Source organism: Onychomys torridus, chromosome 12 (assembly GCF_903995425.1).
Source record: "Onychomys torridus chromosome 12, mOncTor1.1, whole genome shotgun sequence".
In the NCBI taxonomy this organism is placed as follows: Eukaryota; Metazoa; Chordata; class Mammalia; order Rodentia; family Cricetidae; genus Onychomys; species Onychomys torridus.
Window position 1 is genome coordinate 28,908,716 of NC_050454.1, and position 11,845 is coordinate 28,920,560.

Consider the following 11,845-nt stretch of genomic DNA (forward strand, 5'->3'; position numbering starts at 1 on the left):
GTCCGTATCAGTGGAGAACTAGAAGGAAGGTGCTTAGCATGGAGGCAATGACTCAGAGCAAGGAGGGGAGCGTTCTGGGTTATAGGTCTCCACTTTCTATCCCAAATACTCCCCCAAGCACAGAGAATGGATCTTGCTCCAGCTCTGTGGTTCATTAACTGGCTATTCCAGTGCAGAGGGAGACACTAATGCCCTCATTTTCTGGCCAAAGTGAGGAAATGACACAGAACTTTGAACTAAATGCTGGGCAGGGCCAGTGGGACCTCAGCTTCCTTACTGAGGTTTTCCCCCAGAACCCAGTTTTTAAATGAGATTTGGATTTAGGAAAAGTCAGTTCAAAGAGATTGGAAAATGAGTTATTAGCTGCTCTTCAGAAAGTGGCTGTAAAGAGGTTACGATAGTCCCCAGTACAGATGGCACCCTCCTTTCATTTTCTAAAGTTTGTGGGTACCTAGCCTTCTTATTTATGATAAATGGCTCACTAGTAGTTCTACAAGGTAGGTTGATAGGATTGCCCATAATAAATATTTCCTGAAGAAAACTTAAATGGTTTTCTTGAAGGAGGCTAGAAGTTGGCTACATGGAAGACACTGCAATCTAAGAAAAGCTTGAACTCCAGAGAGTTCTCATTGCTGCCTGAACAGCTGTCTCAAGGTTAAGCCTCAATTGGAGAGCTCTAGGGGAGTGGCTTGAAGGTTAGCCTCAGTCAGAGAAGGGTTACCCCACTGACTGAGGGTGTCCTGTGCAGAGGCTGCCCAGCAAGACCATATAAATGATTTGCTAAGGGAGGCACCTCCTGTGTGCTGCAATTGTACTGAGCTGCAGGAGGTCGCAGGGTCTCCACAATACACCCATGCATTTCACCTTGTCATGGTTGTGTTCATGAGTGAACAAAAACAAGTGAAGTAGAAATTGCTCCTGGCGGGGGATGAACAGGAAAACCTAGCTGGGCAGTGTGATGACTAATTGCTCCCCATTCACAGAAGAAAAGCTTAAAATTCTTCAACTGTCATAAAGATGGGGAAAGGGTTTCCTGATGCAATTGTGTGTCAGGAGCAAACTGGTAAGTGGTTGCAGAATCTTTTCCCCCTGTGGGCAAGAGAGGCAGAGATGGAGAATGACAGACCATTTCCTTGGGGGTGAATCACTAGGGCCTGATCTGCAAGACAGAAAATTGCCTCCAGTCCCCACCTCCCTTTGAAGCCCATGGAGAGCTGCTAAGGCCTGTCTTCCTGTGGAAAGGGCTTCCATGGGTCTGGGGCTACTCAGAGTCACTGGAATTTTACAGGACACACTGACGTACATTCTGTTTTCCAGGTTCCAGAAGAATAAGGAGTTTCTTTTTATAAAGATTAACCAGAGAAGTAAAAGGCAGATGCTAATCTACAAATCAGAACTTCAATTGCATTTGAAAGAAATACTTTAAAAAGCCATGTTTATTGTAACTTGGAAGGCACTTGAACAAGGTGATTAAAGAAATGAAAAAATTAAACGGAATGCTTTCATAGTGACTAGAGGTTTTTTATTTTCAAATGAAAGTAAACTTCCTTCTAACATTTAACACACAAGATTAAAAAGATACAAGAACTACTTAAACTCAGATGCTAGGAGGATAACTCTTTTAATCCCTATTGCCTTTAATATATAATATATGAATAAGAATCATAGAAGACATCTTTAGGCTAATTATGTTCCATGGGGCCTAGGGCAGGGCAGGCTGGTAAGCAGTTACTGAAGTTAGCTGACTCTGCTCAACCACTGCCTTCATCCATTACTCTATTTTTAGCTCTGGTGGCTAAGCACTATGATGCAGACATTGCCCCAGTTAGGCCTGTCAAATGTGCAATTAAGACCTTCCTAAATGACACATGTGGAGGCTCCTGTGGACTTGAACTGCTAAGGTAAACTCTTTCACTTAAGACAGTGGCGAGCCATATGTAGGCTTTGTATTGCTAGAGCCTTGCTAAACAGGAGGGACACATCCTGGAATTCCTCCCTTCAGGGTTCTACGTGGGAGCTGGCCACTAGAAAAATTCACAACTGATTAGGCAAATGTGCAGGAGCAGATGTTCATTTCTTACTCAGAAGGTCAGTAAATGGCACTGTGATCGCTCACACAGTATAACCAGAGGCCAAAAACTGGAGCTGGCGAAGATCAGTGACTACTGTCAAGATTGATAGCTTCTGCTACAACCTGCCAGTTCCCTTCAGCTTTGCCGAGTCCAAGACAGACAGGTTTGCAGCTCCATAGCACCCAGACCCCTGCTAATCACTCCTAGCTTTGTCCTGGAGGTCATACATAATGGACAGGGTTTCTGGTTAGCTCCTTATTGACTGTCCCCATTCTAACTCCATGTCTCACTCCATGGCCATTGCTTAGCTGACCTATAGTCACGTTAGACATGGCATCCCCAGCCGTGTGTGGCTGATCTCAACTTCAGATCCTATTCTCTATCATTCTCAGGAGTTCTGCTGATCTACCCAGTCCCACTCACACTGGAGCCTCTGAGATTAATTCAGGGGCTTAGCACCGTCAGAAAACAAAAAGGTCATCCTTATCTAACAACTTCCACGTGTGGGCCTTTGGTCTCTAGATTTGTGTCTCTCGTCGCTGTACAGGGACCATGGTAGTTCTCAGACTTCTCTCCTAATACAATATCTGTCTTGTGGGGTGTTTACCCACCAACCCCACAGCTCTCCAGAGTTTTCTTGAGTGTGAGCAGCAGGAAATATTAGATAGGGTTTAGATTGTGAAGACACACAGATAGAAAACAAACAATAGCCTTGAGAGGGCCTGGAACCTTTTCCAGGGAGCCCTGACTGTCTTAGCCCCAGGGTATTTATAGAGACACCAAGGGGTAGAGCAAAAGACCTCCTCCCCCAGCACAGCCAAGTGCAGACCATCTCAGACACCTGCACTCAGGCCTGTGGCCCTAATCATCCTCCATGTGGACCTGCTGGGTAAAGCCACAAGGAACCTGAAAACGGGCTCCTACACTGTCCGTGTCTTTTTAACATTTAAAAAGGAATGCCTACCTAGACTCCCACAGGAGTAATATTACTCCTGCCTCATTAACTAGACTTTGCCACGTGCCTCTGTTGAACCAATTTTGAGGTAGGACAGTAATGGCCAGTGTTGGCCTAGACAGGTCCAAGTTGATCCTCTAGAATGTCCTCAAAGCATGGGATACAGAAGCAGAGTTTTGAGCTATGGGGATGGGGCATCTAGGAAGCCAAGGCAGGAACCTGGAAATAAGAACTGAAGCAGAGAACACAAAGGCATTCTGTTTACTTACTGGCTTGCTTTCCCTGGCTTGCTCAGCTATCATTCTTATATAGTCCAAGCCCACCTGCCTAGGAATAGCCATGCCCAAAGTGGGCTAGACTTCCTATGTCAATGAACAATCAGGAAAATGGTCCCACAAACATGCACATTGGCCAGTCTCATGGAGTAATCCTTAATTGAACTTTCCTCTTCCCTGATGTGTCAACCAAGCAAGCAAGATTAGCCCTTAGAATGGGTACAAGCAGCTTTGTCTTCAAGATGTTCTGGAAGCTGTGGGGACTCCTACAGGAGAGATTTTATTCTAGAGAATAATTATTTGAGTTCTTTCAATCCGGGAGGGGTAGGTCTCTATCCATTTGGAAGCAAAGACCTCTATCCATCTTGAGAAAGCATCATGAAACATCAAAAGATGTTAATGTCCTTGACAGGGGTACATTTGAGTAAAACTGAGTTGTTCATCTTTTCTCCAGAATGTGTCTGTCTTTATACTGTATTAAAGAAAAGTAGTGACTGATTTCTACCTCAAAGTAAATTATGGAGACAGAATCGACAGGCTTTTGCCTTTTACCCTTTTTTTAAAAATTGTAGACTTTTTTTTGCTTTGTTTTGCTTTTATAAAAAGCCACAAGTGAATAGGACACTTCATGTCTAAATGTGAAGGTAACATGAGTTATGTGGTTCCTTAATAATTTTTTTTTGTTTTTGCAATAGAATTTTTTGTTCCCCTGAGTCCACTAGGCATTTTCAGTCAGTTTATATCCTTGCTGTGTGGCCCATTGTCTCCCGTTCCTGTGTTCCTATGTAAAATGCGCTTAAGTTTTATTTGGGACAATTATCAAAGCCATTTTTGTCTTTTCTTCTACTGGCCTTGCTACTTAGCTGCCATAGCTTATAAGTGTCCCAATTATCTGCATGCTGGAGAGTGGAGGAAAAAGTCAGCTGAGAGTGTTGGAAACTTTTAGGTGAGGACTCCCAATGTTACGCCTTGTTCTTAGGGCATATATGGTGCAAGGTGAGCCAGGCAACAATGACTCCTTCAGCTTGGGGCCATTTCTAACAGTGTTTTAATAAGTTCATTTAATAAGGGGTCTGGCTTGTCAAATAAAGCATTGAGTGAGGCCCCATTCACATTTTTATGTCATATCAAAAGTTATCCAAAGCACCTTAGTTGTTATTTACACACTCATTGGAATCTAGCTTTCAATATGGAACCTAAGACAGCTTTGTCCTAAGGAGTATCCATCATTGTGTCTGAAGGTCTGTCCTCCCCTCAGACGGACAGTCTTTTTTTTTTTTTTTTTTTTTTCAGAATGGGGAAAGCCACATATTCTAAGAACTCTGTTGAGTGTAGTTTTTTTTCCAGTGTCTGGGTTTCCCATAGCTATGGGAGGCATTACCCTTTAAAAACTTCTGCCTGGGGTTTCTCTGCAGTAGCAGGTACTTTATTAGTCTGGTTAAATAAATTATTTCCCACGGTTGAGGCTATCAATCTGGCTTGTTCTTTAGCTCGTGATTACTTCCCTGGGGCATGTGGAATTGTCTCTGTTTGATCTCTGCTGCTAAGAATTGAAGTGTCTGGAGTGCCCCTGCATCCCTTTGCAGCTCCCTCCGAATGTCTGGGCAGACTGACTCATGAAGTGAATGCCCAGCAAAACTCTGACACTTGGAATTTTTAATTAACATTAATTATAGTAAGCCTAACCATGTGTCTATCTAATCTTTGAGTTTTACAATTTCATAAACCCTTTTGTGACTTGACTTGGACCTTCAACGTGAGTAAGTGTTCCAGTTTTGTCTTCCCTTTTTTTCTATTTCCCTTCTAGAACAATCCTTTACCTAGGTCAAAACTACCATGTAAAATCCATTCTCATCTAAAATTATTGCCTTCTTACCTTTAACCTTACTTACCAAAAATACACTTTACCTATAACTCTCTACTTCTCTTTCTTGATGGTTCCTATCTACTTTATGTGTCTTTAGAAAATACGTTTTTTTCTTAATAAAAAGTCTATATTCCAATGAAAACACAGAGAGCTACACCTCAAACACAGATAACACACACACTAACACTCCTAGAGATCTTTCTATCCTGCCTCTAATAAAAGGGAGACTAAAAGTCTGGTGTCTCTGATTTCATTTTGTGTTCATCTCCTTCCCTTAAAGGGTATCTGGTTACCTGTACATATTAGCATGATGAATCATGAGGCCCAAACCATTGCTTTCAATATGTTGTAAAAGAGAACTGAATTTCAATGATATTTAAACATATTAGGATCAAGTCCATGTAATATCATTTGTAAGACTCAAATCACACTGAGCAGGCAGTAATGATTTTGTCTTAAAACAACCATTTTTTTTTTTTTTCATCTAAAAGTGGTTAAGATAAGGTCTTAAGAAAAAAATCTGGTTTTTGTTTTTGTACATCCCCCCCCCACACACACACACAAAACAAAAGCTGTAGCAAGCAAGTGAAGGAAGACAGGCAATGATAGCTTCTATTCATAATGATAAATTTAAAAACCATCATAGAGCATGGAATATGGCTCCACAGGTAAGGGTGCTTGCTGCCAAGCCTGAAAACTTGAGTTCAATGCCTGAGACTCACATGATAGAAGGAGAGAAATCAACTCCCTTCAGAAAGCTGTTCTCTGACCTCAACACTTGCACCGTGGCACTTGCATGCCTACCCCACAAAAGAAATAAATTAACATAATGAAAACCACCCTTAAAACATTTACCTTTATGCACATCTCAAATGACACATGCCACGAACAGTAATTTCATCATAAAGTAAGTTAAAATATGGAAAGGAAGATTTAACTATCACAGATTTTACAACTCAAGTTTCAGCAATTTTGGAGGCAGACTGAGTTTTGGCCCAGGCTAAAATCATACCTAAAAACAATTATGTGGGAGCAATTATGAACATATATGACAGAATGACATTAAATCAGCATGTGCAATTAGTTAAATAGAGTAGAAAAGTTTGCATCTTTGTATCTTTGAGGTGTAAGAAAGAGTCCCAGTGAAAGCCAAGGGGGTCAAGAGGTGAAGCTTGTTAAGTAGATTTAGGTTAATATCTTTTCCTGTTCAGAAGATAAAAGGCATAGGGAAGGGCAGCTCGGGTAACCTTAATATTGTCAAGAGCTCAATTAGCCTGTTGAGAAATACCCCCTTCCTTAAGTAACCTCTCTGATCCTACCACAGTTAACAGATATCTTAGTATAATTTTCATCCCTGTGAGGAGTCTGTACAAATAATCTGTGGCATCTCCTGGGGTGCTGTAAAATCCCAAGTGGTGGGTTCATGATCTGGGTGTGTCTGTGCTGTGGGAAAATGGTCAATAGGGTTTGAACGAATCACTCCTTTACATGTCACCCAGATCATCTTTCCCCTTAGAAATACAACAAGCCATCAGAACCAAGTAGAGCTCTCTCCACCGTGAAAGGGGATTCCTGTAAAGAAGCTGTGTCTACAAAGGCTGACTGAATGACCAGAGGACCAGGGAGTTTGCCATGAGACTGTGTCTCCTAGGAATGTCAGAAAATACCCATAAAGTCTCGTCAACATGACTGCTTACACATAAGCTGAACAAGAGTGAGACACCAATAGATGTGGCCAATAGAAGTGAGTATGGGAAAGACCAGAAGGCCTCAGCCCTACACAAAGGACAGCAGGCGACTAAGGAACACTAAAAGTGGGAGAAATAGTCTTCTGCAGGAAAGAGAACATAGACTGATTATCCAGTACCAAAAGGTCAGCCCTGAACACATACATACACATAACCTTATACAGACTGGGCAGGTTGTATTTAAGAATATATATGCATATACCCATACATCTGTAACACCAATGAAAAAGAGGTCATGGGTTTGAAAGAGAGCAAGGTGGGGGCTATAGGAGGATTTGAAAAGAGAGAAAGGAAAGGGAGGAAATGACATAATTAGAATTTCAACATTAAAAGAAAGCACACCTTCAATGCCTATGGAGAATTTAGAATGTTGGAAGTCCAGAGCCTGATGTTATCTGTCCAGGGACCATGTTCTGCAGTAACTTTCACAAGATTGGGACGCAAGCCCTTGCTAGAGGGATCTCTCAGGTTATTTCTTTCTGCTTGGGTGAAACAAAATGTCTCTTTTGAAGCTCTAAAAAAGGCTCAAGTGGCTAGGCCCATCGGAGAAGAGGCTTGTCCCACAAACGGCTCTGGTCTCTTTGTCCGCATTGCCCTTCGGGTTTGAAATGGGCAGTCTTTTTCATGGACCTCATGGGAGACTATACCCTGCTTCTGCAGCTAGCACGGCATATAGCAAACGAGCAGGGACACAAATGAGAGTAGAGAGTGTGGTGACACAGAGAAACAGGAGGGACTCAGGGAGCAAATTCAACAAGGAGTCCCGAAGAGGCTGAGGATGCGTGGAGGCATGGGAGGCTCCAGCAGCTGGGGGCGTGGGGAGGAGCGGGGAGCCCAGGGAACTATCAGGACTCAGTAGAGTAAGTCTGGGCTGGATAGCCCCAGACCTAGGGTTGCTGTACACATTCACGGCACATTGATCACATCTGAGCCAGCAGGTCAGATTCCCAATGCCAGGGTTTCCTGGCACCACTCACCTGGGGGCTGTGACTTGACTCCTCAGTGTCTGACTATTCATGAGCACCCAAACAGCCCCCTCCCCGTCCCACCAGCTCTCTGCATGGGAGGATGTGAAGGGAGGTGAATAAGAAGGGAAGAAGTGAAGGAAGGAAAGGATGGCTGGGGAGGAGACCATTTGGGGAAAGAGATGAGGCAAGGATTCAAGGCTCCTTTGCCATTGTGAGTCCTTATCAGGGAGCTGATACAGGGGAAGGACAGTTTGCTGTTCTATGGGGTACCTTGGTGAGGACCAACTTCCAACCTTGGCACATGACCAGATAATCTTGTCAAGTGATTTTCAAGAGGCTGGTACCCTAATAGCCCTTGAATGTTCCCCTCCCCCTGCGCACAGTTTGAAGCAGCTCCTATCAATCACCCCAAAATGAGTTGGAAATTTAAGAGATTAGAAACACAAATCTTACCTCCTGGCAAGCTTACCAACTGACATTACTGGTTAATGTCAGGCTCGGAGGGCACAACTATAGGGGTTTTGGGCCCTTATATCCACAAAGGATTGAGCAAGAAGTACAGGTGTAGCTAAAACAGAGTTAGTTTATTGAGAATATGCTTCCAAGAAGAGAGCCAAGGTGGTAACAAGGAGGGAGTCCAGCAGCTTTGTTCACTCTGCACTTTATTTTCTAAGGTTTATTTTGCTTTGTTTTGTTTTATGTATCTGAATATTTTGCCTGCATATATGTATATGCACCACGTGCATGCCTTGTGCCCATGGAAGTCAGAAGAGGGTGTCAAATCTTCTGGAACTGGAGTTATAGATAGTTGTGACCTACCATGTGAGTGCTGGTAACCAAACCTGGGTCTTCTGCAAGAGCAGCCAGTGCTCTTAAATACTGAGCTATCCCCCCGCCCCCAGCCCAGGACTCTGAACATTTTCATAGTTTAGCATAAGCTTTTCAGTCTATTTGCAATAATGCTAACTTTTCTATGCATGCTGGTTCTGTGATGTGTTCAACTTGCAACTTCATATGTCTAATCAGCATTTTAAGTCTCTGCCCAGGGATGTATTTTAGTATTATGTTGATCCATAGGTTATTCTTGGGCAATGAAGTGCCATTACATCAGCTTGACAGTGAGTCTTAGTTGGCTGCTGTGGATGATTGACTGATAAATAAAGTGCTGATTGGCCAGTAGCCGGGCAGGAAGTATAGGCGTGACAAAGAGAGAGGAGAAGTCTGGGAAGTGAAAATCTGAGTCAGGGAGATGCTGTCAGCCAATACAATGAGAAGATGTTAAGTTATCAGTAAGCCAGCTAGGTGCTGGTGGCATGTGCCTTTAATCCCAGCACTGGCAGGCAGAAGCAAGTGGATCTCTATGAGTTCAAGGCCAGCCTGGTCTACAGAGTGAGTTCCAGGACAGCCAGGGCTACATAGAGAAACCCTGTCTCAAAAAACCAAAACCAAAAAAAAAAAAAAAAAAAAAAAAAGGTGAGGGTTGGGGATTTAGTTCAGTGGTAGAGCGCTTGCCTAGCAAGCGCAAGGCCCTGGGTTTGATCCTCAGCTCCACCAAAAAAAAAAAAAAAAAGATATCAGTAAGCCACGAGCCACTTGGCAACTTATAGATTAATAGAAATAGGTTAATTTAAGATATAAGAACTAGATGGCAAGAAGCCTGAGCCTTCAGGCCAAACAGTTTAAATAATGTAAGTGTCTGTGTGTTTATTTGAGTCTGAATGGCTGCTGGCCCAGCAGTTTAAATACTATAAGTATCTGGGTGTTTGAGACTGAGTGTCTGCTGGCCCAGGAGGGACTGGAGATAACTCCAGCTACAGTTGGCCCTGACTAGGGAGGTTCCTGACTCTTTGCCAACCTGTGTTTTTCATATGCTAATCTTAACTACTGCCTCACTAGGTAACAGAGATATTATAACTGACTCAATTATAATATTATCTTAGTGAAGTTTTTATTTACATTGGAATATTTCACACATTAATGTTTATGAATATCTTGCACATTATGCAAAAAGTTACCAAAACTACATACAAAGTATACAAATACAATAGATACCAAGATCAGTTGGTAGAGAAGATTAGCTAGGTGGCAATCACACCACACTTTTTTCCCTATGAATTACAGTCTCAAAAACTTTATTACTTAAGGGGGAAAAAAGCTCAGTTATATCATATCAACAAACTTCCAAGTACTAACATCACTCTAAGTTGATTATTAAAATGAAGGCAACAGATCAAGCCAGCCAGGCTCTACATTCTCTCCGTGCAGAACAGTTACATGGAACTCTTAACCTGTTAGAAGACTGATGAACAATAGGGCAGCTGAGCCAGAAGTCTTCCTCAAATCGTCTTCATGGCCATCCATTAGCAGCTATTCCAGCCTGGTGTTGCCAGTTGTAACTCCCACCAGACAGGTCAGTTCTAGTCATGATAAGATCTCTTTCCCTAAGTAGTCTTGGAAATGCTGACATCCTTCCTCTCCAGGATCCTGTAACTCATCATCCCAACACTAATCAGTTATGCTCAAACAGCCATTGCCAAAGACTAGGGAATAATACTGTATCACATTGGTTGTCTTGTTTCCAGGTCATGCATGGCTCTTTACAGTTCCACTAAGGATAGTCCTGCTCCCACCTGCTCTCATCAGATCTTGAAGCAGCCTTTAATCATACAGGCCTGCTGAGCTCTTGGTAGAAATGCACAGTAACCTCCTAGCCTAGCAGGAACAGTGATGTTCATTAATAAGACAATTACTTCCTAAGTGGAGTTCATCCTTTGCACACAGGTACCCATCGTCTTATTGAAGGTAGTAGATCAGTGACTGATGTTTATATCTTGAAGAGTCAATACAGTTCTGGATGTCATTTGTTGGTGTGGCTGTTCAATGAGTGATTTATAAAGAAAATAAATTGAATTATTATAATTCTATAAGCTAGGAATTCCAGTATTAAGGTGTTATTTTCTGGTTAGAGCCTTTTTGGCACAACATCCCTTGGCAAAAATTTAAAAATCAAGACAGGTCAAGAGTGTACTTTCAGAACAAACCAGTTTTCTAGTAATTAATTTACTTCCATAATGTTGGTAAAGTCCTCAACACTATTACACAATGTTTCTAATACATGAGCTTTAGGGCCACATTCAAACCCATGCATGGGAAGTAAATGACTGTCTTCACAACAGTGGAACTGTCAAATCTGACAAGCCATCGCCTGGGATGGCAGTGAGCAAAGGTGGGATGACGTTAGTCAAGTAAATCTTCAGACAAACAGAGTAAGTCAAGTAGAGGATGTCTTCTGTAAGTCAAGTACAGGATTTCACTTTCTGGCTGCCTTTTCTGAAGGAGACTAGAATCAAGAAAATGAATCAGTGTCTGTTGTTCAAGCCAGAATTAACACTTTTTATCTTAAACACTTAATGGTGTTAGTGGGTTTTGTAGGAAAAGTGGGGATGAGGAGGTTCAAGCCATCACTTATATTTGTGATCATAGATCCATGAGATGTTGTAAAATGAATAGTGACACAGCCCAAGCCATGTCAGTGTCAACTTTAATCTCCCTTCTAGATGTTCCTGAGTTTTAAAAGTTTTAAAAACAAGCCTAACCCAGTTCTATGCCTTACTTATATTCAGATTAGAGGAACACACAAAACTGTAAAAACTGATGTAGCAAAATGAACCAAACTATACATTGTGTGTGAAATACTAGTCATCCAGGGACCTAGTAATATCTGGAAAATATGGACGGCCAGACATCTGGATCCAGATGAAAGCCATGGTCTACTTGCCACATGGTCTAGTTTTATACAAGTCTGTTCCTTTCTGTTTTGGCACAATCCCACACTTATTAGGACAATCACATTGAGCACACTCTGGTGAGTGTCCAGGTGCACAGTACCACTGGATATGTTCACAAATAAGAGCAGGAGACCAAGAAGAGCTAGTTAAATAGGAAGGTCTCATTCTTTGA